The 26,680-nt window shown below is 39.7% G+C and overlaps 1 pseudogene; it reads right to left on the minus strand.

Moving 5' to 3' along the window:
* Positions 1-25,055, minus strand: LOC118924769 (60S ribosomal protein L23a-like; annotated as a pseudogene).
* Between the last annotated feature and the right edge of the window lie 1,625 nt (positions 25,056-26,680).

The following is a 26,680-nucleotide window of genomic DNA, read 5'->3' on the forward strand; positions in this document are numbered from 1 at the left end:
GTTTAATAGAGAATGGTTTAAGGAATTGTAGGAACTTTATAGGGAGCACAGATAAGGAGTGTTATCTTGAAAGAGACTTAAGATCAAGAAGAGAATTGTTTCTTCCATTTCTATGAAGGCATATATGTGTTATAAGAATTTTTTATGGTGAAAAAAATTTATATTTACAGCCAGGTGGATTCAGTTTAGTTGATCCCAGTTTTGTTGGCAATATCCACAACATCAAAGTCAGGAACCAGTTGAACATATACCTTCTTTCCCTCAGTTCTGATCATGTCAGTGTCACAGACTTTAGCCATGTTGGTGTTACAGAGCCTCCTCACAGCCTGTTTGATCCCGTGCTTGTTGGCCTTGACACCCACAAGGAATACACGTTGTCTTCTGTCTTCTTCACGGCCGACTCGGTGGTCAGGGGATACTTGATGACACAGTGGTCAAACTTGCTCCTCCAGGGGGCGCGCTTCCAAGGGCGTTTGGGCTGCCTGCAGAACCGCAGAGCCACAGTGCCACAGTGTGTGGACGCCTTCCAGCACTGCTTTCCTGGCCTTCACAGCCTTTGCCTTGGCTTCAGCTTGGTGAGGCCCAGGGGCTTCTGTCTCTGCTTTGAGCAAGACAGAGGTGAGTGCAAGCAAGCTGTGTTAAGTAGAGTTGTGCTTAACCAGGCTGGGGTTATACAAGGAATATAACAGCAGGGAAAGTAGTGCCAGAACTGTGTATGCAAAGGAGTGTTTAGAGTGAGGAATCAAAAAATTTAAGCCGGGTGATGTGGAAGGGTGATGGGCAGTGAAAAATTGATAGTGTTAATAGCTTAGGGATCCTGCTTCTATAAGGACATTGTTGGAGAGGAGGTGATGGTTGGTGCGACATAAAAGAAATAAGAGAGTTTGGAAGGAGTGTATTTATTATTAATGACCAGAGCTAGGGTGTCACCACGGGGAAAAGTGACTGAGGTGGGCTGAAAAAAAGATGATTGGAAATGAGTAGTCAAAGAACTGAGGGCAGCATACATGGATGACAAAGTCTCTAGGAATGATGACAGCAGGCGTGGTGTCCAGGAAATGGAGGGAAGTGACCCGGGAGATCAGCAGACAATTACGATATCCCGATGGCATGTACTTCAGGGATCTGTGTCTTTGAGGGACGAGACGATGGTTAGGAACAGACAAGGCGGAAGCTGATTAGGAGTCACAGATAAACACGGAGCCCACTCTAGGGCATTTAGAGGAGTGAGATACTCTTAACTTGGAAGATCAGAAAGGAAATCATGGAAAAGTGGCATTTGCACTGGACTTTGAAAGATAAAAAGAATTTTGAGAAAAACAGACTTGAAAAGATATTTCCAGCCAGAGACTCTGCTATTGCCAAGAAAGAGGGAGCTAACAGTCGGTTCTGCTCACAAAGGGTGATCTTGTGATCAGCCTTCGGGCCGTTGCTGTGGGCTAGTCGCGTCCAGGTGTGGCCTGAGCGCTGCAGCAATAGCCACAAGGGGGCAGTGTGTATCTTTGAGGCACCCTTCCTGGTTCTGTGGGTTTGCAGGGATTGAAAATGAGCATCTAGCAAAGGTACAGCTGAGGCGAGGCCGTGATGTGCGTGCGGGTGGTTGTATTCAGTTAGGCCTGAAAGTGTTGTCATGGTCCCAGCCATGAAGCCGCAAAGCCCTCAAGAGTAGGAAGTAAACTTCAGAACATTTAGGAAAAAGATCAGGAAGAAGGTAAAAGGAAAGGAAGGTGTCTCAGGGTAGGAGTGTGACGAGATCTGAGATGTAAAGGCAGAAAAAAGGAACTGCAGAGAAAGGAAGAGATTGCAGACTTGCGGTGTGGGGTGGGGTGTGGACACCTGAGCAGTACTGACAAAAGACAGAGGCGATTTTTTTTTTTACTTGTTTACTCACAAAATAATTTTTAAAACTATGTAACCCCCTCTCACACATTTTCAAGTTGACATCCAAAATAAATTCTTTTGATGTTGAAATAGCTTCCAGGGATTCATCATGATCTATTGCATGCCTGCTTTCAAGGCGTCTTGCTAGCCTTTCCCGTGCCTTTGTGCAAAATAGGAAAGGTTGTCCCTCTGGGAAAAAGCAGAGCGGACAGGTTTCTAGATGGTACCCTTGTGCAAAGAAAAAGGCTGAGGAGCAGGGCCTGGCCAGTAGGTTGAGACTGTATTTCAGCCTCCACTTGCCTCCTAAACTGTACAACCATACACACAAAGCCTTGTAGACATTTTTGGTGGGGGTGTGGGGTGGGGGTGGGAGCGCAAAATCTTTGAATACAGACATAGCTCATTCAAACTGTGCAAATAGAAACTAAATGGCAAAGCCTTGTTCATTGGGAAACCAGTAAGCCGAATCAGACTTCCTTTCTGTCAGAAAAAGTCTGACTTTCTTTTTTATTTCAAACAAAAATGTGAATTTATGTCCCTGTGCCTTCTTAATCTAAGGCAGAGACTATGGAACTTGGGATTTCTTGGCCAATTGATGCTTCTAAAACTCTAATATGCTTAATAGTCAGTTGGAAGACTTGTCAATACATATTTCTTGGTTCCACCTGCAGAAATTCTGATTCAGGTCTGGAGTGGAGCTGAAACTTCGCATGTCTAACAGTCTCCCAGGAGATGCTGATGTTGCCCATCTGTGGATGATGGTGCTCTGAGTAGCACTGGGATAAAATAAGGCACCACCCCCTTAATATTTCCAGTCAGTGCCCTATTGACTGTCACAGCACTCTCTCAGGAGCTATGCACCCTCAAATTTTGCCTTTTGCACCTTAGTCAAATGTTTAAGGTTGGTTATAGATAAGCTTTTCTTTTCCAAAGTAGGAGAAAGTTGGGAAAGAAAAAAGAGCAAGTCAGGTGCCTTCTTAAGAAAAACTTTTAGGGAAGAAAACAGGTGAAAGTTGAAGATCTGGAAAATTATTTCATTAAAAATAGTGGGGAGGAGCAAGGAATGACTGGGTGGAGCACAGACGATTTTTAAGGCATTGAAACTACACTGTATGATACTTTAATGGTGGATACAAGTTATTATGCATTTTTCCAAATACACAGAATGTACAAAAACACCAAGAGCGAACCCATGTGTGAACTATGTGCATCGAGTGCTAAGATGTGCCAGTGTAAGTTCAGCTGTAACAAATGTACCATTCTGGTGGGGGATGTTGCTAATAAATCTCTTTTAAGAAAGGATACCGCAGTTTGAAGGCTGCTGGACTGAAAAACATATGAGCAAAATAGTCAGAATTTACACTAAAAAATGTAAAATCATGCACAAAATCGTATGGCTAATATAATTCAATTTTTTTTTAAAGTCTACTTCATGTTCTTTAGGCTGGTGCCTTAAGAAGGAGCATTTCTGGATTGGAGGGAACAATGGTAAATATTTAGGGAAAGGAAGACATCGCAGTTTGATCAAGGAGAATGTGCAGCTGTGAACATATTATGTGACCTGTGTGGATCTCTTATTGGGGTCCCAATATTGGTGGTACAGCCATTTGGGGAACAAGGAGGAGGGCAATCAACAGAAAACAAAAAGGAATTGAAATTAAATGAACTATCCTGAGCAGATGTAAAGACGGATTGTGTAAGGTCCAGAGTGGGAGTCAGGGAATCACCCTAGGAAGTGATGAAGTCATTTTAGGGGGCAAATGACACTCTTAGGATTTCCAAGCTACATACAAAGAGAAATGCCTCAGAGCAAAGTCTGCCTGTGGGATGACCTCTGTGCCGAAGAATACTCAGTTCCTATACTGTGTGGAAATCAGCACGAGAATAACTAAGTACTTGGCAATTTCCAAAAAACTTTATATTATTGAATCCTCCCCACAACTTTAAAGCCCAACTCAGCCAAGGTCATGTCATTTGTAATAGGTCTTTTATCTTATGTAATAAATTCTTTCTAACATCTGACACTGCCCAATATAAAGTCAGTCCTTTGTGCTAATGGAAGCTATTTGATGAGTAAAACTGCAGTTTACGACTTTTTCAATATTGCCTAGCAGATTTCTTTTTCTAACTATGTTTCATCCAATGCTAAGTATTATTAGTTCATTTCATTAGCTAATGGACAGCAAGGAAAAACGAACCAAAATATTGGGCTAACTGGGATTTAACTTTCTTATGTATAATTTACACATGGATAATTGGAAATTATCAATATCATATTCCTCAGCTTAAGGAGAAGGCAAAAAGAACTTTTATTTATTGATAGTGTATTAGGCACTTCCTTCACTTTATCTGATTTGATCCTCCTAACAACTTATGAGATGAAACAGAACTTTAGCTACCTGCTTAGGGTTGCCAGATAAGATAGCTTTTGGTATAGGTATATCCCAAATATTGCATGAGACATATTTAGTCTAAAAAAGTATTAATTGTTTATCTGAAATTCAAATTTAATGGCACTGCCTTTGTCTATTTGTTTTTGCTAAAACTGGCAACTCTACCTGTTTCATTCCTTATTAAGAATAAACTACTCTTCTTCAAAACACATTGCACAACTTAAATTCCCTAGCTTCATAGCATACCTCCGAGATACCACAGGTTCAGTTCCAGATCACTGCAGTAAAGTGCGTATCTCAATAAAGCAAGTCAAATGAATTTTTTGGTTTTCCAGTGCATATGAAAGTTATGTCTATACTATACTACGGACTAGTAAGTGCACAATAACATTATGTCTACAAAAACAATGTGCATATCTTAATTTTAAAAGACTTGCTAAGAAATGCTAAACCATCAACTGAGCTTCTAGCAAGTCTTAATCTTTTACTGGTGGAGGGTGTTGCCTCTGTTGATGGCTGCTGGCTGATCAGGGCGGTGGTTGCTGAGGGTTGGCGTGGCTGTGGCAATTTCTTAAAATAAGACAACAATGAAGTTTGCCACATCAATTGACTCTCCCTTTCACAAATGATTTCTCTGTAGTATACAGTGGTGTTTGATAGCGTTCTACACACAGTAGAATATCTTTTAAAATTGGAGTGAGTCCTCTAAAATCCTGCCCCTGCTTTATCAACTCAGTTTATGTAATATCCTAAATCTTTTTTTTTTTTAAGAAATAAATGGGTTTCTTAAACTTTATTTCTCCCCTTGACTGATTTTGGTTTCAAAGGCATTTTGCCCCAAGATTTTCCCCCCAGAGTTATATGCAGAGTTTTGGAACAGGTAATTGAAAGGGTATCTCGCCACAACCCTCCTTACCCAGAACGACTCAGGAGATACGGGCCCACGCAAGAGGTTTTATCATCTGAAAGAGAAAATGACTGCCTCCAGAGAGAGGGAGCAGCAGCTCGTGGATGAGGAAGTGCATTTTTAAGGAGTAGGGGTAGGTGTGTTCTGCGTTGGTGATTGGATCTTAAAGGGTGGGGGTCTTAGCGTGCCAGAATTTGCTTTCATTCCCATCTTTTATTTTCTTAATTGGGCCTCTGGGGAACTGGGCATAGAATCTCATTCTCTAGCTACTTCCTGCTGGAAGGGGGTGCAGATTCTGAGGTTAACAAGGCCATTGCTGTAGAGTTGGGGAAGGGCGGGCATCTTGAGATGATTTGTGATGTCATCTAGCTGGTTTCGTTATTCTTCCTGAGAAGGCCTTGATAGCCCTGGAGGAGTAAAAAATTGAAGGCCCGTGTTGGGCGAGAAGGTGAGCATCCACGGAAATGGACGGTGAGCCCTTGGAGGAGGAGCGGGCAGTGAGGGTTCCCAGAGCAGCTCAGGTTCCCCAGAATGACTCAGGAGACACAGGCCCATGCAGGAGATTTTATTATCTGAAAGAGAAAATGGCTGCCCCCAGAGAGAGGGAGCAGCCCCTAAATCTTTTGTTGTCATTTCATCAGTCTTCACATCATCTCCACCAGGAGTAAATCCCATCTCAAGAAACCACTTTTTTTGCTCATCCATAAGAAGCAACTCCTCATCCTTTCAAGTTTTATAATGAGATGCAGCAATTCAGTCACATCTCCAGGCTCCAACGTCTAATTCTAGTTCTCATGCTATTTCTACCACGTCTGCAGTCATTTCCTATACTTTAGTCTTAAACCCTTCGGAGTCCATGAGGGCTGGAACCAACTTTATCCAAACTCTTGTTGATGTTGATATTTAGACCTTTTCCCATGAGTCACAAATGTTCTTAATTGCATCTAAAATGGTGAGTCCTTTCCACAAGGTTTTCAGTTGACTTTGCCCAAATCTATCGGACAAATGACAATGGCACTAAGAGCCTTAAGAAATGTATTTCTTAAATAATAAGACCTGAAAGTCAAAAGTACTCCTTGATGCAGGCTGCAGAATGGATGCTGGGTGAGCAGGCATGAAACCAACATTCATCTCACTGCTCATCTCCATCAGAGCCCTTGAGCGACCAGGTGCATTGTCAACAAGCTGCGATATTTTGAAAGGAATCTTTTTTTCTGAGTAGTAGGTCTCAACAGTGGGCTTAAAATATTCAATAAACCATGTTGTAAACAGATGTACTGTCATCCAGGCTTTGTTGTTTCATTTCTAGAGCACAGGCAAAGTAGATTTAGCTTAATTCTTAAGGGTCCTGGGATTTTCAGAATGGTCAGTCAGCACTGGCCTCAACTTCAAGTCACCAGCTGCACTAGCCCCTAACAAGAGGGTCAGGCAGTCCTTTGAAGCTTTGAAGCCAGGCATTGCCTTCTCTCTAGCTATGAAAGTCCTAGACCGCATCTTCTTCCAATAGAAGGCTGTTTAGTTTACACTGAAAATCTGTTGTTTAGTGTAGTACTTTCATGAATTACCTGAGCTGGATCTTCTAGATAACTTGCTGCAGCTTTTACAATCAGCACCTGCTGTTTCTATCACTTTGTTATGCACATGTCTTCTTCCCTTAAACTTCATGAACCATCTTCTGCTAGCTTCATGCTTCTCATCTGCAACTTCCTCACCTCTCTCAGCCTTCATCAAACTGAAGAGAGTGAAGGTCTTGCTCTGGGTTAGGCTTTGGCTTAAGGCTGGTTGGTCTTCTATCCAGAGCACTCAGACTTTGGCCATATCAGCAATAAGGCTGTTTTGCTTTCTTATCATTCGTGTGTTCACTGGAAAAGCACTTTTAATTTCCTTCAAGAATTTTCCCTTTGCCTTCACAACTTGGCTGTCTGGTGCAAGAGGCCTGGCCTTCAGCCTGTCTCAGCTCTCAACACGCCTTCCTCACTGAGCCTAATCATTCCCAGCTTTGGATTTAAAGTGAGAGATGTGTGGCTCTTCCTTTCACTTGAACACTTAGAGGCCATTGTAAGAGTATTAACTGGCCTACTGTCAGTACTGCTTGTCTCAGGGAATAGGGAGTCCCAGGGAGAAGGGAATGGTGGGTGGAGCTGTCAGAACACACATTTATCAAGTTGGCTGTCTCACGTGGGCATGGTTCGTGTTGCCCCCAGACAAAGTAATAACATCATTGATCACAGATTACCATAACAAATATAATAATTATGAAAAAGTTTGAAATATTGCGAGAACTACCAAGATGCAGTAACACGAGAGACAGGGAGTGAGCAGATGCTGTTCGAAAATGGAGCTAATACAGACTTGCTCAGTGCAGAGTGGCCCCAACTTTCAATTTACAAAAAGTGCAGTTTCAGTGAAGTGCAATAAAGCAAAGCACGATCAGACAAGGTGTGCCTGTACTCTTGTCTTACTGGTGATATTTGGATTGTAAGAGGAGCCAAAAATTAGAGGCAAAAGGTTGTTAATGTTTTGGGTAACTTTTACAGGAATCTTTTGAAGGAACTGTAGGAAATCCCAGAAACTTAACTTCCAGTATTCCTAGATTTATCTGTAAATCCAAAGTCCTCAATCCTAATTTTAATTAGGAATTATTTCTTTCTCTTGACAAACCAGCCTTGGGAATTGATATGTTGGTGAAATCTTATTAGAGGTGTATCATTTTAAAACTGAAAGGGACCTTAGAGATTACCTGATGTTTAGAGCTTCCAGACCAACTCTGAATCTGAAGCAACAACTGGTATCTCCAGGACTTCATAGATGGAATTCCTGGGGTGTCCACCTACTTCACCTTTCCCCCTCTCTTTCCTATGCTCGCTCCCACACACCTCTCCTTGTCTGAGTACCCAACATTCCAAATATCTTTTGTTCTTAGGTTATAAAGTGTTATCTATGGCTCCAAAGGGCTGGTGATAAAAGCCAAGTAGGAGAGAGAGTGATATGGAACAATTAGAGATAAAAATAAACATGCCCCAGACATGGAGAAACTGCCTTGGTGACAACTGTGACAGGCCCGAGGAAGACTAGTTCTTTACAACATGGGAGAAAGACAGGGGAAGGTCAACCACTCAGGCTTCTCACCCTGGTTAAATGCAAAATAATATTTCCAAAATCAATAGAAATGAAGGTCAAGAATGCTGAAGAGGAGCAAGTGCCATTGGCTCCTGATCTTCTAATGAATATGTAACCTTGCCTTTGTTCTGGAAAAACAAACTGAGATTAGCTGAAATATTTTCTAAAAGACTATCCTGCAGGGGGGCCGCCAGCCCTCAGAAAAGGTCTTCTCTGTGATCAGATAGCACACGCCTAGGAGCTCTACAAGCCCTGAGAGTATGTCTCCCTGTGGATATACAGAGAATTGTGCCAAGGACCCAGTATATAGTAGTTAATCAATAAATGTTTATTGAGTGAATACTCCAAAATCAGGTTCTATATTATTTTTCCTGCCTTGTTACAACTATTTCTATGTCTTATTTTCCCCATCTATAGGAAAAACAAATCCAACAAGAAATCATAAGATCTACCTCTTGAGGAAATTCACTTGAAAACAGAGGTTTACATTGGATGTATATTTTAAGTCCTTTAATAGCTGATATTCTGAGCCCATGGTGGTCCCTCAATTCAAGTCATCATCATCTGTTAGTACAAAAGCCTCCTGACTAGTTTTAGTACAATCGGTAATCTTTCTAAAATTCATGTGCATGTTATTCTGTGGTACTCAGAGTAAAGTTCAAACCCCTTAACCTAGCATATTAGGCCATTTGTGACATAATCCCTGGTTGTTTCCCAGCCTCTTCTTATCCCTTGGCCCTCTGCACTTAAGCCATGCATTGTTGCAAGATCATGAACACATCATGCCCTATACTTTAAGGGTATACCCTTCTTGCATTGTACTCTCCTCCTAGAACATAATCTTGTCCTTTCTCTCTCACTTGTATTTTGTCAGGGCAACTGCTGCAGACCTGGTCTTTCTCAACTTTCTCAAAGAGGAAGCCTTTCCGGATGCTACCACACCCCTTCCTTCTGCCTGAGTTTGATATCTCCCCCAAATACCTCAGGCAAGACCAGAAGTCATGCACTTTTGGAGTTGGGGGGGAACACCATCTACAGAAACTCTGACGTGTATGGTAATCTGGGATGTGCACAGAGTCTGCACAGTCTTATGCAGTGTCACAACCTTTTGAGGCCCCTAAGTCTCCCATGCTTCTGCCTTTCATAAGACTAATGTTCTGTAGTGACATGGCTGATTCTCATTCTGCCCACATAGCTGTAGCCTTATATTCTAGGCCTGCACTGCATGCTGAAAGAAAACTAAAGGAAACTGAAGGAATTAATGTGTCCACTCAACTATAACACATAACAAGGTTATGCTTAGTCCTGTAATACTTAGTACTGTAAAAAATAGGCACCGTGTAATTACTCAGGGGAGCATAGTAAATTGTTTCTGAGGACTGGAAGGTGATTGACGTTTGAGCTGGGCCTTGAAGGTTGGAAGCAGGCTCGAAAGGTAAAGCTAGATAGAAGTGAATGAGGAGGGTGGGAATTAAGGTAAATTGTAAGGCCTTGAGTGCTTCATATTCAGTATGAATTTTATTCTGTAGGCAGTAAATCATTGAAGAGCTTTGAGCACAACAGTGATATAATCAGATCTGTGTTTTCAAATATTTTTTACTATTATTTTTTTTGCTATAAAACAAAGCATACTGCTTCTTTTTTTATTTTTTAAATTTATTTGAGAAAATACATGTCAGGTAAAGTGAAAGGTCTCTGTAGTGCCTAGAGTTAACCAGTTGGTTATATATAATGCTCCATATTTTTTCCTGTTTGCTCATGTGTATGTGCATATGTGTTTATGTATAATTCATTTAGTTGTAAGAATGAGATCATTCTAACCACACTTTTGGCCACTGCCTTTTTTGAAGTAATTATGAGTATCTTCTATGATCAGGCAGGTCACAAACATTATGAACTACTACAAAAAGCATGAGCATATGTAAATATACTCTACTTCATTAATAATCAACATTGAAATGATATCCTATCTTACATATGAGATTGGACAAGTTAAAAAGAGTGATCAATATTCAGTTTTGGTGGGAATATAAGGACACTTTTTTACACAAATGCCAGGAATATAGATTAATATTTGAGAAGTGGGAAATCAAGGAATTCTTTTCAAAATTTAATATCTGTGTACCTTTGAACCAGCAATTCCATATCTACAAATTTTCCTACCAATGTTCCCAGAAGTTCAAAAGATAAATTTACAAAGAGGTTTATTGCAGCATTATTTATAATAGCAAAGCAACCTAAATGGACAATAAATTATTGTGTCCCCTACCATATTTTACACCACTATATAGCATATCTAAATGTGCGGGTATAAAATTATGTCCACGATTGAGTGAAAAAAATCCCCAAATGCTGAAATGACATACATGTTTATATAATGCCATTTAAAAAGATTTTGCAAGTAAAGAAGCAGAGAATATGTGGATGTATTCATTAATAATGTGTGTGTGTGTGTATATATATATATATTTATGTGTTCATATATGTGTATACACACCCCCAAATTTTTTAACCATAGTTAATCTTGGAATTTAATAGGAATGTAGTGCATGTCTTTAATTTTTTATGTTTTACATTTGTGTGTTAATTTTTTACAATGAATATATATATATTTTAATGTACAATAAAAAATACCTAGTTATGTTTTTGAGTCAGTATATGTAGTTACATTTCATTCTTTTCAATATCTACATAGTGTTTTCATTGATTGCTACAAAATTTATTCATTCACATTATTGAGAGCCCACTCTACAGCAGGTGCCATGCTGGCATTGAAGGAAACAAAAAGCATTTAATATGGGTATTAACAGAAGGATCCTCTTTAGGAAAGGTGGTTAGGGAAGGCCTTCCTCAGTCGTGACACTGAAGCTGGGATCTGCAGGAATATGCTAGCCATGGGAGAAAAGAGCAGTCTTGGCAGAGGGTACATACGCACAGCTCATTAAGATGCAAAAGAGCTTGGTGTCTCTTGAGGAATTGAAAAAAAAAATCACTATGGTTATAACTGGTAAATAAGGGGAGGTAATAGTGTAAGGTAAGATTGTAGATAATAGTTTTTTAAAAACAAATAGTCTTAGACATTTGTGTTGCTTCAAAAGTTTTTCTGTGATATAATGTGACAGTGGCCAGCCTTGTACTTTTGTCTGTATATACTATGACAGTGTTTTATAGGATCCCTGCAAAGCAGAAATTATGGGTCAAAGGCATGAATATTTAAATTTTAATAGATACTGTCAAGATGGCTTCTAAAAAGGGTTCCAATTATACACTCATTCCAAGTGTCTATTCTCTAAAACTTTAGACAGACCTGGGTATTGTCCTTCATAATTTTTACCATTCTCTGTAGGAAAAAAAAAACAAAACACCTTCTTATTTTCATTTCTTTTATTGTTAGTAAGTTTAGGCATTTATTTATTCTTCCTATATGAATGCTTGTTCATGTGGTTGGCCTACTTTTGTCTTATATTATTCTCGTTCTTATTGCTCTGAAAGACCTCTGTATATTATGAAAAGTAAGCCTTTGTCATAGGAGTTGCCAGGTATTGCCACATATTTTTGCAGGTATTCTTTCTTTCTTTTTTTTTAAATTAAAGTATCATTGATATACAATCTCATGATGGTTTCAAATACACAACACAGTGGTTCAACACTGGTTCAACATTCAACCATGTTACCAAGTCCTCTCCCACTCCAGTGCTTGCCAGGTGTTTTTCAAAAATTTTGGATGGCGTTTTATCACAATAGGAAGTTTTAGTTTTACGTGGTCCTATTTATACATTTTATTCCTTATAATTCAGATGTTACATGTTTTGTTTAAAACAGATCTGTATTAAAAAGACAACTATAGTGCTGTGGCACTCTATGATAGGGATGGGGCTGGTCAGGGAAATTAAAGAAAATGAAACCAGTTAGTTATGCACTGTAAACTGAGGCAGTGGCTGCAAGCTTGGGGAATAGAAGATGGATTTGAGGGACTTTTTAAATTTAACAGCTTTATTGGTATATAGTTCACATACTATATAATTCACCTACTTAAAGTGTTAAAATTTAAGGACTTTTAGAGTAATCATTGATGTGCAATCCTTAATTTATTTTAGAACATTTCATCACTCCAAAAAGAAGCCCTTACAGCCATTAGCAGACATTCTGCGTTCCTTTTAACCACTCAGCCCTTGGCCACCACTAAACTACTTTCTGTCTCTATGGATTTGCCTCTTCTGGACATTTCACGAATGGAGTTATGAACTGTATGACCTTTTATGACTGGCCCCTTCATGTAGAATGATGTTTCAAGATTCATCTATGTGGTAGGGTGTATTAGTACTTCATTCCTTTCCATGGGCAAATAATATTTCATTGTATGCTGATTATACTGCATTTGTTTTATCCATTGATCAGGTGATGGACATTTGGGTGTTTTCCATATTTGGCTCTTATGAATAATATGAGTAATGCTATTATGAACATTTTTGTCCCAAGTTTTTATGTGGACATAAGTTTTCAATTTCCATGACTGTGTGTGTGTATATATATATATATATATGTGAAATTGCTGGGTTATATGATAATTACGTTTAACTTTATGAGGAACTGCCAAACTATTTTCCAAAGCCCAGTAACCACTGTTCATACCTAGCAACAATAGATGAGTGCTCTTTGGTATCTCATTATGGATTTGACTTGCATTTTCTTAATGACGAAAGGTGGTGAGGATGTTTTTGCTTTTCAAGCCATTGATATATATTCTTTGGAGATGTGTCTATTCAAGTCCTTTGCCTCTTTTTTTAAGCAGATTGTCTTTTTGTTGAGTTATAAATTTTTATGTATTCTGGCTATGTCCTTAGGAGATATATGAGTTATATTTTCTCATATTGTAGAGGTTGTCTTTTCATTTCCTTCATGGTGTTCTTTGAAGCACAAAAGTGTTCATGTTGATGAAGTCCAATTTATCTTTTTTTACTTGTACTTTTGATCTCATATCACAAAAGACTTTGTCTAACCCAAGTGAGAGAGGTTTACATTCACTATTTGTTTGTTTTTAAGTACAGTTGACATATCCTATATTACTTCCAGTGTACAGCATAATGATTCCACAGTTATATACATTATGAAATGCTCACCATGGTAAGTATAGTTACTATCTCTCACCATACAAGGTTATTATAATATTATTGACTATATGATCTGTGGTGTACCTTTCATCCCTGTGACTTATTCATTTGGAAGTAATTAGAAGTTTTTACCTCTTTACCACCTTCACTTATTCTACCCATCCCTGCACCCCCCCCATGACAGTCACCAATTTGTTCTCATAATAATTCATGAGTCTATTTATGTTTGTTTAATTTATTTTGTTTTTTAGATTCCAATATAAGATAAATCATATGGCATTTGTCTTTGTCTGAGTGTTTGACTTAGCATAATACCTTCTAGGTCCATCCATGTTGTCACAAATGGCAAGATTTCATTGTTTTTTATGGCTGAGTAGTAGTCCATTGTATATAAATGCCACATCTTCTTTATCCATCTGTAAATCAGGACACTTAGGTTGCTTCCATATCTTGGCTATAAAAATAATGCTGCAATAAACATAGGAGTGCATGTATCTTTTTGAATTAGTATTTTTATTTTCTTCAGCTAAGTACCCAGAAGTGAAATTACTTGCTCATCTGGTATTTTTGCTTTAACATTTTAAGGAATACCCATACTGATAAGTGGCTGCACCTGCCCTGGTTTACATTCTAACCATCAGCACAAGCATTCCCTTTTCTTCACATCCTCACAAACACTTGTTATTTCTTATCTTTTTGATACTAGTCATTCTGATTGGTGGAAGATGGTATCTCATTGTGGTTTGACTTGCATTTCCCTGATGGTTATTAGTATTGAGCCTCTTTATGTGTTTGTTAGCCATCTGTATATCTTCTTTGGAAAAATGTCTATGCAGGTCCTCTGTCCATTTTTTAATCAGACTTTGCTTTTTTGGTGTTGAGTTGTATGAGTTATTATATATTTTGGGTAATAACCCCTTATCAGATATATCATTTGCTAATATATTCTCCATTCAGTAAGTTGCCTTTTCATTTTGTTGATGATTTCCTTTGCTGTGCAGAAGCTTGTTAGTTAGATATGGTCCCACTTGTTTATTTTTGCTTTTGTTTCCCTTTCCTGAAGAGAGGATCCAGAAAAAAATTTCTAAGGCCAGTGTCCAAAGTTTACCATTGGTGTTTTCTTTTAGGAGTTTTATGGCTTCAGGTCTTACGACATTTAAGTTCATTTTTGTGTATGGTGTGAGAAAGTAGTGCAGTTTCATTCTTTTGCATGTAGCTGTCCAGTTTTTCCAGCACCATTTATTGAAGAGACTGTCATTTCCATTGTATATCCTTGCCTCCTTTGACATAGATTAATTGACCATGTAAGTGTGGGTTTATTTCTGGCTCTCTGTTCTCCTCCGTTGTGTGTCTATTCTTGTGCCATTACCATACTGTTTTGATTACTATAGACTCATAGTATAGTTTGAAATCAGGCAGCATGATACATCCAACTTTGTGCTTTCTCAAGATTACTTTGGCCATTCAGGGTCTTTTATGGTTCCATACAAATTTTAGTATTATTTGTTCTAGTTTTGTGAAAAATGCTATTGGTATTTTGATAGGGATTGCATTGAATTCATAGATTGCTTTGGGTAGTATGGCCATTTTTGTGTCATGCAACTATACTGAATTCATTAGTTCTAATAGTTTTGGTGGAGTCTAGAGTTTTCTATTTATAGTATCATATCATCTGCAAATAGTGACAATTTTACTTCAGCAAGGTTTACATTTAGAGCTGTGAACGATTTTTATTTAATTTTTATCTATTGTGTGAGGAAGGGGTCCCACCTCATTCTTACTTATGCCTGTGGATATCTAGTTGTCATAGAACTATTTTCAAAATAAGATTTGATCTTGTCAACAACTACTCTGGTATTGAGGGATTTTTATGAAAGCAGACTTGAAAGAACTTGACATCTAGAAAGTGGAAAAGATAGAAGAATCAGAAATTTTAGTTTAGGAACTAGATAATTAGTAATGCCATTAACCAAAGTGACAAGTCAATTAGAGGAGGAAAAGCAGAAGCGGATTTGGAAGCCCAGATTGGGCATGTTGAGCTTTATGTATTTACAGGCTATCCATGTGGGGATTCATAGTAGGCAACTGTAAGTTTGGTCTGGAATTCAAAAGAAGGTTTGCAGTGAAAGATATAAATTTTAAAGTTCCCTTTCTCTCGGGGAGAGATTGAGACCACTAAAAATTTGTTCAAAAATAGACTCAACATTAAGAATCATTGAAGAAGAAAAACCAATGATAAAGTAGAACCAGGATTTGGAGAAGTTGAAGATTACCTAGAGTATGGTATGGGGTATGGAAGCCAAGAGGGATTGAGTCGGGGGTGGGTTGGGGGGTGGGGGTGCATTTAGGGGAACGCTCATGACAATTTAAATGATGAAGAGAGTTGAGCTGGATAATAGCTGAGGAGGTCACTGGTTTTGCAATTGCAGTTATTGACGTTTTTTGCAACTGAAACTTCGTAGAGAGGTTGCAGTGGAATGTGGGGAAGAATGCATGAACCTTCAAGCAAAAAACATGTTTCCTTTGGAAAATGATTGCTAAAGAGTATAACTACTGTCCTGGTAGCCTAAGGAAAGAAGCACCAGGGAGGCAGAGTGCTTCTTTTTACTTTTAATTTTGGCTCCAATACTCAATACAGCTGAGATAAGCCTGGGGAAATGTTGCAGCAAGACTTTCCAAAGACCAGGAGATAAAAGAAGAAATACAAATTTATGGATAATAGATGTTTCTCTTTGAGTGAAGTGGTTCACTGAAGAACTCTCTTCCTGAGAAGTTCCTGACCTAGTTCCATTTGTCAGAGGCCAACTTTACCCTGTAACTCTTGGGAGGGTCCTCAAACACATCCAAACTCAAAGTCTAAGGGAAAAAGGTTCAGTTTCCTTATACATATGTGTAAGGTTTCTGGTTTCTTTTTCGTGGATTCACCTCTTCTCTCCAGATATGGGAGTGTAACTATTTTCAGGGCAACTGTCCTTCTCACAAATGTGTGTAGCCTTAGGAGGATAATCATTATTTCATGAAAATAATTGAGAATTCCATTCATAACAAAGATATTGTTGGTTGTAGTTGTGTAATTTCATACAGAAATCTAAACTTGTATGGAGACCACAAGATATTCTGAAGTAGGTTGATGCTGAATGGGAAGGAAAGGAAATAGAAGCACAAAGTATAGATCATTCTGGAGGGACTTGACAGTGAAGGAAAGAGTACCTTAGGGGAGAACAAGAGTGCTTCAGATGGGGGTACTTTGGAATTCCACTGGCAATAAGAAAAGGAAAAGCAGAAAGTGAGAGATTTAAACAGAAATGGGAATAATGGATGGAACAGTGTTCTAGAGCAGAGAGGATACAATAATGGAGAGGAGGATAGAAACTTCTAAGATAGTCAGGATTTTAGAACAATGATTAAGGAGGTTAAGGGTAAGGAATGAAATTAATAAAATCCATTTCCTGAAAAAGCATGGAGCCTGGTCATCTGGGTACCTGGGAAAAACAGGGGTGGCTTTGGAGTTTGAAGAGACTGGGAGAAGGTTTGTTTCTCTGGATGCAGTATTTTCTCCATACCCAAAAATCTTGAGCACTGTGTCTTGTAGAGATACGTCATTTCCTGTGCTTAGCCCTCCAAACATAACTGTTTGTTGAGTGAGTCTTTTGCACAGTCATCCTTCTGTTCTACCCACCTGCATTGGCTAAGCCTTCTTTGATACTACACCAAAGATGCTGAAAAAATAATCACAACTAGGCAGAGGATTGGTACCTTCATAAATTCATAGTCACCAATCTCATGGCTTACTAATAATGCCCAGCAATCTGTAATTATCTAATCCAATTTCCTACCAAATGTAGGAACAATTATTCAGTTCATCTGCTTTGTTATTTGATTATTCATTTATTCAACAAATATGAATTGAGCATCTAGGACGTATCAGGCTCCTTCTAGATGGTAAGTATATGGGCAAATAATATTGACAGACAAGAACCCTGTTGTAATGGGGATAGACAATAACCAAAGAAATAATTTCAGATAATGGTAAAAGCTATGAAAAAAATTAAAACGGAAATGTGAGAAATGATGGATGGGTAGAAGGGCATCATAGAAAACCTGTTGGAGGAGGCCTTTCTGAAGAAGAGGCTTTGATCTCTGACCCAAAGGTCAAGAAGAAATCAGGCATTTGATGAGTTGTAGAAGAATAAGAAGGAAATCAGTAAGACTGACTTAGAGACTATTGTAGTCGATCAAGTGACTGATGGTTTTGACAGGGATAGTACAGTGGAGATGATGAGTGTAAGGAATCTGGATTTATTTTGGAGGTAAAGCTGACAGTACTTGCTGTTGGATTAAATGTGAATGTGGAAAAGGGAGAAATCCTGGATTATTCCTAGCATCTTGGCTTTTGCAAAAGGGTGACTAGTGATAATGTTTACTGTGATGGACAGACTAAGGAAGAGAAAGATATGGGGGTTTGGAAAAGAAATTGGTATTTCTGTTTTGGCTATGCCTAGTTTCAGATGCCTTTTGGCCACTCGAGTGGATATAGCAGACAGGCTATATAAATAAGACTCTGGAAATCAGGTGAAAAATCAGCAGTGAGAAACTCACCACCCTACAGCCTATTAGAGAAATCTCTAATTACCAGAAGATTCTATTTCGTTCGATGAGATGATCATAAATGTGACACCCATTTCCATCTGGGGTTATTGAAAAAATGCATACTTTTGAAAGCACATCAGATATTTGAAGAAAGTTACCATGTTCTATCCCCCAATAAAAGGCTTAGATCCTTTTATTCTCTAAGCTAAATAACCCCAAATTCCCCAGCTGCTCTTCAACCTTGTTCCAGGTACTTCATCATCCTGGTCATAGCCTTTTTAAAGTAGGATGTCAAGGACTAAAGTGACCTGAATAAAACACCCAAAGTGTAGGGCTTTTACCCCTCTGATTTGTTATCCTTCCAGAAGTCTGTTCAGTTTTGTAATTCGTCTGTTTTCTTTATTGCTGTTTCAGTGTCCCTGCCTGTGAAATATAAAATCTCTTATAATTTTCTTCTAATCTACCGATTTGGAAATCAATTAACCAATTTATACTCTGTATTAGATACTAACATCTTGCTTTGTGTGATCGGAATATTTTATAATAATTTAAAAAGAGAGAGTACGCTTTCTGAAAGGGGCCAGTGGATCCCTCCTGTGATTAAAGCTTTTTGGTGAGAAAATATTTTTTCTTTTGTTTTTCTAACCTATAATCAAAGTAACAGAGTTTTCCAGGTAGTTCAGTTCCAGATGGTGAGCTATTTCAGCCTTTTACACAAGGATCTCATTAGAGATTTTCTAAGGCAATGGTTATCAGCCAGCAGTGATTTTGCTCCCCAGGGACATTTGGCATTTTTCTGCATGCCGTTTGGTTGCTGTTACTTGGGGCAAAGAGAATATATTGCTGACATCTAGTGGGTAGGGGCCAGCGATGCTGCTAAATACCCTATAATGTACAGGACACCCCCAGAATGATCTGACCCAAATGTCAGTAGGACCTAGATTTAGAAACCCTAACTATAGTACTTTCCTTGTTTTGTTTACCTACCTTATTGGAAAAAAGGTTAGTAAAATCTTATGTGAAAGAATTGACATGATTTAAACAATGAAATAATTCTGGTTCTTAATGAAAATCACTGCTCCTTTTGTTGCACACCAACCGTCTGTTAATAACCTTTCTGGAATTTAATGGGAAATAATGAGACGCTACTTTTTTTCACCTAAGAAAATGTTTTCGTAGCTCCGATTTTCTGTCACCTCTCCCAATCTTCATAATTTTTAGAATATTAACAATGTTCATTGATCATATTTGGGCATTATTTTTATGTTTTTACATAAAGCAAAATTATACTCACTCATCTCATTGCCCTTTCTGGTCTTTGGTGTGTCTCTTCTCTACATTTTGTTCAAAGTCGTGTTTCTTGAGAAGAGGAATAATCCTGTTTTTCTTCTGTCATCCCTTAATTTCAGATAAATACAATACAACTTAAACCAGAAAAGCTCTGTTCCCCTTGTCTTTCAAGTAACCCAGTGAGGCATGCAGCTATTTTGGGTTGTGGCTCTACTAATAACGTTCCCTAGTTTGTTATTAGTGAGAGGGGTGGAGGCAGAAGTCACTATCTGTCACTGGCAGGGGTGTGGGGGACACAGAAGAATGCTGTTCACTGCACGTCCCTCTGTCCTCTGTGGTGGGAACATGAGTCTTTCCTGGGGCTGTTTTATTTCTTGGTATTGCCCTTAGCTGTCAAGATCAAAGAGGAAATAATGAGACAGGAGTAAATAGCTTCATTCTCAGAGTACCTGGAAGGAGCGAGGGCTGATGGAAAGAGGAGAAATAAATTCTTTCCTGAGCCCTACCCAGAAACAAGGTAAATAACTCTTTTCAGATGTTTCTAATTTTTCATATTACAACTGTGTTAACACTCAGAATCTAGTAACAAAAATAATCATTCCCCTATACCTTTATGTTTAGAGCTATGAAAGAAATGAAGAGATTCATTCATTCATTCAGATGTTTATTGAATGTGTCTGCATGTACCAGGCACATAAATGAACCAGGGAAGCTCTAAAAATTTGTAAATTTCAAGTGTGTATTTGAAAGAGGAATTTTAAGTGAATAGCTAATAAGTAGTCAAAATATTTATGCAGTTCATCACCTTTCTTCCATGGGATAATGATTGCTTTACGTGCATAAATCACTAAGTATTTGTGGGACCCTTGAGATTGCTAAGAACAAAAAAGCAAAGACCACCTCTTGGAATTACAGAAATGTAATTTTGTACAGAGGCTTAACGACTAGCCTGACTGATTAGTACAGAGTGTGGCACAGAAGTCAGTTCCATAATCTGAGCTGCTACCTGGGTTTTCTAACCTCCAACCTTGTCTTGGTTCTAAAAACAGATGTGAGAGAAGTTTGCCTGCAGAAAACACTTTTCACTATTGTACCAAGTTGTTTTCTATCCAGAAAGTCTTCTGACTGAAACAATGGATAGGATGGTGAAATGAAGCAACAGAGTCTGGGGTTCAAGGTTGGGGTTGAGGGAAGCAGTGGAAAGGGGAGAACAGAAGAGGCACTGAACAAAAGCATATTTAGTTGAGACAAAGCATGTAAAATACAACTGCACATTTGGTATCTCTGGTGTACAAGGAGTGTGTCGGTACTATAAAAAAGAAAAAAATGCAGTAAGATTTTACTCATTCCCTACCTAAGGGCTTATACTCATAGCGTGTCTGGTATTCAAAGACTGCTCCTGCAGCACAGCCTGAACTTGCTTTTCCAGCATAATCTCTTACCAGGCTCCTGTAAGTACTCTACTCTTCAGCAAAATTGGATGAAGCACTATTCTCCAGCCTTCCGCACAAACTTCCTACCACCATACCTTTGCCCAGGGTGTTCCGTCTTCCTGAAATGCCCTCTCGTCTCCGCCCATCTCTTGCCTTACCCTTTTCAACATCTATTCCAAAGTCTAACTTTATGAAGCCTTTTGGATTGTTCCTACATAGGTAAAATCTCCTGAATCTTTGGCTTCCTCCAGCACTTTCTTATCTTGTCCCTTTGCACAGCCAGATTATAGTTAATTTAAGGGCAGGGACTTTGCATCTTCTGCATTGTTCAGTAGAGTGCTGGGCATTTTGGAGGCTCTCTTGATATGTAGGTGTGTATGTTTGTAAATTGTTCTCAACATTGCCTAAAAAACTCATTAAAATCTTCCTGGATTTAGAAAACTCTTGTTTCTTACTGTTTTTATTAAACATCTTATCCAAAGATTGGAAAATTCAAGTAAGAATGCAACTAATGGGTGAAGATAGAGAATGGAACTGGAAGTAACAAGAGTTTCTGTCTAGGATGGGGTGATAAGTCTGACTTCAGGTAAAGGGAGATAGTGGAAAAGAAAATGAGATAGACAAAGGGAGCTTTAAGATTCAGGCTTCCCGGCCACGGAAAACGGGAAGAAAAGGAAAAAGAGTGAGAAGGGCTAATAGAAATTTTGATATTCAGATACTGAAGAGATGGAGGAAGGAATAGTCAAAGGACTAAAAGGGTATGTCCAAGGGAAAGATCCTGGCCTTTCATTGTCTTTGGGAGGTTCCTTTCCATGCACATCAGAAAACCACAGACAAGAAAAGGAAGTGGAAAACAACACAGAAGTAAGGGTGTCCTCTTTATAACCTCCTACTGGTCCCTTCCTTGGAAATAGGAGGGACTCAGGAAGCAGAAGAAAATAAAAACACTTCCTTGGAACTTTGTCCTAGGACCCACGTGGCTCAGCATCTGCGCCTCTCCCCTCCTGTGTCATTCCATGTTGTTCGGGTCCCTGGGTTTGCTTGTTCCTGCTGCCTTAGTACCTCTACTCTGTAACCTCTACCCATGGGCGGTATTTCTCCATCCATTTATGTAATGAGTTGTTTATGGCATCCTATCAGTTCCTCTTTTGACTATCTCAAGTCTCACTTATGTCGGAGCCTTTTCCTTTTGACTGTCTTCTTTTTCTCTTAGCACTCCTCCCATTCTGCTCCTGTCACGGCTTTTCTTTACCACCTGGCTTACTATGATTCCATCCCCACAGCAACCCCTCTCTGGGGAAGGATGAGGGGAAAGAGTAGGAAGAGATGGCCTAGAATAGACGGACAATGAGAAGCTGGATTGGAGTTGGAGGGCAACCTTTTATATTGAGTCTTGTAACAGACACACACAAACTGTGTAGGTGGACGCCAGCCAAATCACACAAAATCCTAAGGGAAAACCAGCTGGGGGCCCAAATCCAGCCCCTGCTAACAAAACTCATTCGACAAATCCCTTCTGTTTCATTGCCAGTCTGTCATCTGATTTTCTCTCTCTCCCGTGATCCAGATTAATTATTCTTTCTTTCTCTGTTTCTAGCTTTTATGGTTCTTATACATGTATGATTTCTGATGTATTGTACCTTGAAAAGTGATTTTTCTTAGATATTCATGAATATTCTCATTGGAACCACTAAGTCTTTGATGTACTCTAGTTTTTCACTAGGATTCATTCTATACATCATAATTTAAGTGATAATGAAGAATTGGAATAGCTTTTAAAAAGGATACAAAATCAACTATGAAATGGTATTGTGCACACTCATTTAAGACCAGAATATGAGATTTAATAAGCAAAAAAGATTTCCCCAACAGTGAGGTTTGTTTTACATAAAGAAGGTAGAATCATTCTGCCCTGAGATCTTTAAAACCAGATAAGGTATCCATACATCTGTGAAGAATGTTGGTTCAATCAGTGCTTCTCAAACTTTAGCTCCTTTTTCCCAGCGCTTCCCTTGACCCTAACTGGGAGAGCTGGTTAAACGCTGATTCCTGAGCTTTCCACCCTTAGAGATTCCAATTCTGTAGGTCTGAAGTTGGGGTGGGGGAGGCGGAGTAGGATGTATAAATTTGCACTTCTAACAGGCTCCCTGGAGGTGCTCGGGCTGCTACTCTGTGGACTACAGTTTGAGTCTAGATAATTTGCCAAGTCAAGGAATACAGTTGACATATATAGTACATAATGTGTGGATATTGCATTGCTCTTTAATTAGAAAATATCTCTTTCTCTGGGAATGGAGGAGCATGAATCAGACAGGTTTTGTTTTTCTTTGGTCCATTTGCATGCCGTGGTATCCATTTGACTCCTTTGTTCTGTACCATGACCAGTCATGCCAGTTTGCCCAGGGCCTTTCAATGCTAAAACTGGGACAGTCCAGGGCAAAGTGGAAGTTTAGGCAACCTCTCCATCCACACAAGGCTGGTGAACTAAGAGGAATATAAAATGAAAAATGGATTTGTTTAGGAACCAAATTTGTTGATTCCCAATTTGTTAATTTTATGACTTTGAAGCGGGTGTTTAAATTCTCCATTTGTTTCTATGCCTGTAGAATGTCAGTATTACTCCACAAAAATGTTTTGAAGATCAATTGAAACAATTTATACAAAAAATTTTTACTGAAATACCGAACACATATTAAGACAAAGACATGGCTCATTTGTTTTTATTTAGAAATTATTATTATTTATAATTTTTTTTATAATTTAGAATTATCTTGATCTGAGTAGTCGTTACACAGGTGAATACAGATGTAAATACTCACTAGGCTGTACACTTAACATGAGTGCATTTTTACCTGCTTTTACTGCCTGTATATTATCCTTCAGTTAAAAAAAAAAGGCATAAATAAGAGGAAGAAAGAACTCACCCTCAATTCTAACACCACTAGAAGACATTCTTTTTCTTGAAATGTTTTAACTCTAACAACCCCAGCACTATTAAGAGGCTCTGATTTGTGATTTAAATATCTAATACGTGGTTATCTTCGTATTCATAGCTGTTGGTGAGATGCCTCCCGTCCTAGACTTGAGCAACATGTGACAGAAAAGGGAAGTGGAAACCCGGTGTCACTGGTTCAGGAAAAGGGCCAGGGTTACGGCAACATTGCACAAATCATTTTTTGTTGTTCCTTCCTTTTCTTTTTATATTTCATTTTGTGTTTTCATGCCTACTTTTCTTAGATTGGTTTTTCACCGTCCCCCATACAACATAACATATCCTGGGGGAGGGAGGGCCTCAAATGTTCTCCATCTGTTGGTAGCCTACTTTCCCATCTTTTCCATTGTGTCTCATTAAACTCAATGGTCCATCCTGATATTTTCTTTTGAGTCTATTTTAGGGACTCACATCCTGTCCCCCTGCCCAAGGGGCCTTCCAGCAGCTTTATTTATGGGGGCATTCTCAGACTTCAAGTGTTTTTGAGCAGTGCCTGTGACATCCCCTGTCTCATCAGGGCATGCCCCCTCCCAGGCCTCCAGGGAATTCCCTATTTTAGCACTTTCCCACCCGGCTGCCTATGCCTTCTAAGCAGCTCTCCTGGGTCTGGTGTGTTACATTCACCCTCAGCCTTCCTGGGAAAAATGCAAATATAGGAAAAAAGAAATCATTTCTTTCTTAGGAAGGATTAGTCAGCTTACTGAACTGTATGAGGGTCTAAAAAAGGGGAATTATTAGAAGTATGTAAGTGAGGACAGAGCAGATAGCTTGGTTTACGTTACATGACTAACCGTTTAAACTGAATAGCGTAAGTTTCTTACTTATTTCTGTAACATCAGTGTTTGTTTCATAGAAGGTACTTAGTAAATGTTTGCCAATACATGAAAAAGGTGAATGCATGAGAAGAAAACTATAAGCTGTGACTGAAAAATGACAAAGTGCAGCAAGAGGATTGTGTTAAGGGAGATAAGATGCTGATCTATGGGGCAGTGGTTACAGGGATGTTATCTGTCACGTCATTGGCCTATGCATCTGAAATGTATGCATTTTATTTGTATATATACATAAATAAAATTGACTTTAAAAAATAACATCAGGGGAAGATTTTGTAAAGATCTGAGTGTGCAGAGAAAAGAGAAGAGAGAAGACAGGATGAGGAAAGAGAAGAAGACTAAGAGGTATGAGCTGAGCTGAACAGGCGTGGCTGGGGTAAAGCTGGGGAGTAGGGGTCGCAAACCGACCCCGCGGAGTAGCGCTGTCAGGTTCGGCGAAGGACGAGCCAGCTGCCCGGAACAGAACATCTGCCCTTGAGGCAAAACCCTGTGTAGCCTTTCGCATTCCCTGGGGATGCCTCAGGTTCCTGGAAACTGCAGCGGTCTCTGGCCCACAGCCGGCGTGGGCCGCCAGTGGGCCGGCGCTCTAGGCGTCTGGCCCGCGGGACGGGAAGCGGGCGTGGCTCGGGCCGTGCGTGAGCGACGCTTCCCGGCCGGCGGCGGACGTGCGGGGTGGCCGGGCGCCCGTGGCGCGCGCATCCGGCCTCCGCCCCGCCCCCGGCCCCGCAGACGCGAGGGGAAGATGCAGAAGCAAAGAAAGGAAGCGGCGGGGGCGAGGAGGCTTAGCAGATAAAAGACCGCGGAGCGCGAGAAGGGGAAGGTGCACGGAGGCGGTGCAGGGAGGGAGGGAGGCGGATAGAGAGCCGAAGAGGGAGAAAGTGCGGTGAGAGGCCGGGTGGCCGGAGTTGGTGCGGAGAAAAGAGGTTATTTTAACTAAGACGCTGAGCGAAATGTAGCGAGATTGGGAGCGGAAACGCGTTGCGAATTAATGGAGGCATCAACGAAGAGAATCAAGTTGTTCCGGGGAAAGTATAAAAAACAACTTGCAGACAAATGGGGAGTTGTTGGCTCTATGCTTGCAACGGCAGAAGAGGCGCCTGAGAGAAGCAACAACTGCCAGCCAGGAAAAGGGGCAAGTCTAATCAAGGACTCCCCCTTTCCTGCCTCAGTGTCCTTGCCGTTGAGATGCAAATAAATTCCGCTGTTGGGTTTATCTTTCTCACCCTTCTTGCACTATGAAGAAAAATACCGTGTTTTAAAAATGTGAATTATGTATCGTGACATTCTATTTGTGTATTATATTTCAGTTACACACTTGGTAGTGCCCCTCATGCCACCTAATATGAACTTTTTGGGACTTTGGGTAGATAACATTCAGCATATAACATGTGTCTTTAAAGCGACATCTGAAATACTGTAGAACGTCAACAATTAGAAAATTCAAACGTATTCTACTTTAAACACTTACCTATCGTACCACACATTAGAATCTGAATTGCCAATAAAAGAATTAGAACAATCATAACATCAAGTAGTGACAAATGTAGAAAAAATTAATGACCTTTAATGATGTATTCTATTTGTAATGATTTATTTAGGGACCTAATTCCACGAAGGTTCTTATTCCTCTGCTATTCTCCACATCCCATTTCTTCACCCATCACTTCATTTGGGTCAGTGGGCAATGGTGGTGGTAACATTTTGACTCTCGTTTCCATCCCCAGCACTTTTGACTTCCGCTTCTCCAACCGGAAGAAAGGATATTAGAAGATGGGGAGCTCGCTGGCAGCAGTCTAAAGTGCTTTACTGTACCTACCCTTCAGCCATCCTCACTGCCATCATCCTGTACCATCTTTGGCAGTTACATAAAATGCAGTGGGTCTGCCGCCGCCGCCTTGAGGGTCACAGAAAATTACGTGGAATTAGGCAAGACAGACTGGATTTGAGATTAGCCATCAGCACATCTTTCATTAGCCACTTCCATTCCCCAGTAGTTTGGAGGACAACACCATGTCCAAAGTGGCTGCTAGGGACTTAGGTGTTACAATATCTGTACTGTTTCTAGATAATTTAAGAAGAACCAGGTGAACTAATTTGCCCGCGTGAGCCTAGGGAGCCAGTCTGAGAAGG

Source organism: Manis pentadactyla, chromosome 14 (genome assembly GCF_030020395.1).
Source record: "Manis pentadactyla isolate mManPen7 chromosome 14, mManPen7.hap1, whole genome shotgun sequence".
NCBI classification, from domain to species: Eukaryota; Metazoa; Chordata; class Mammalia; order Pholidota; family Manidae; genus Manis; species Manis pentadactyla.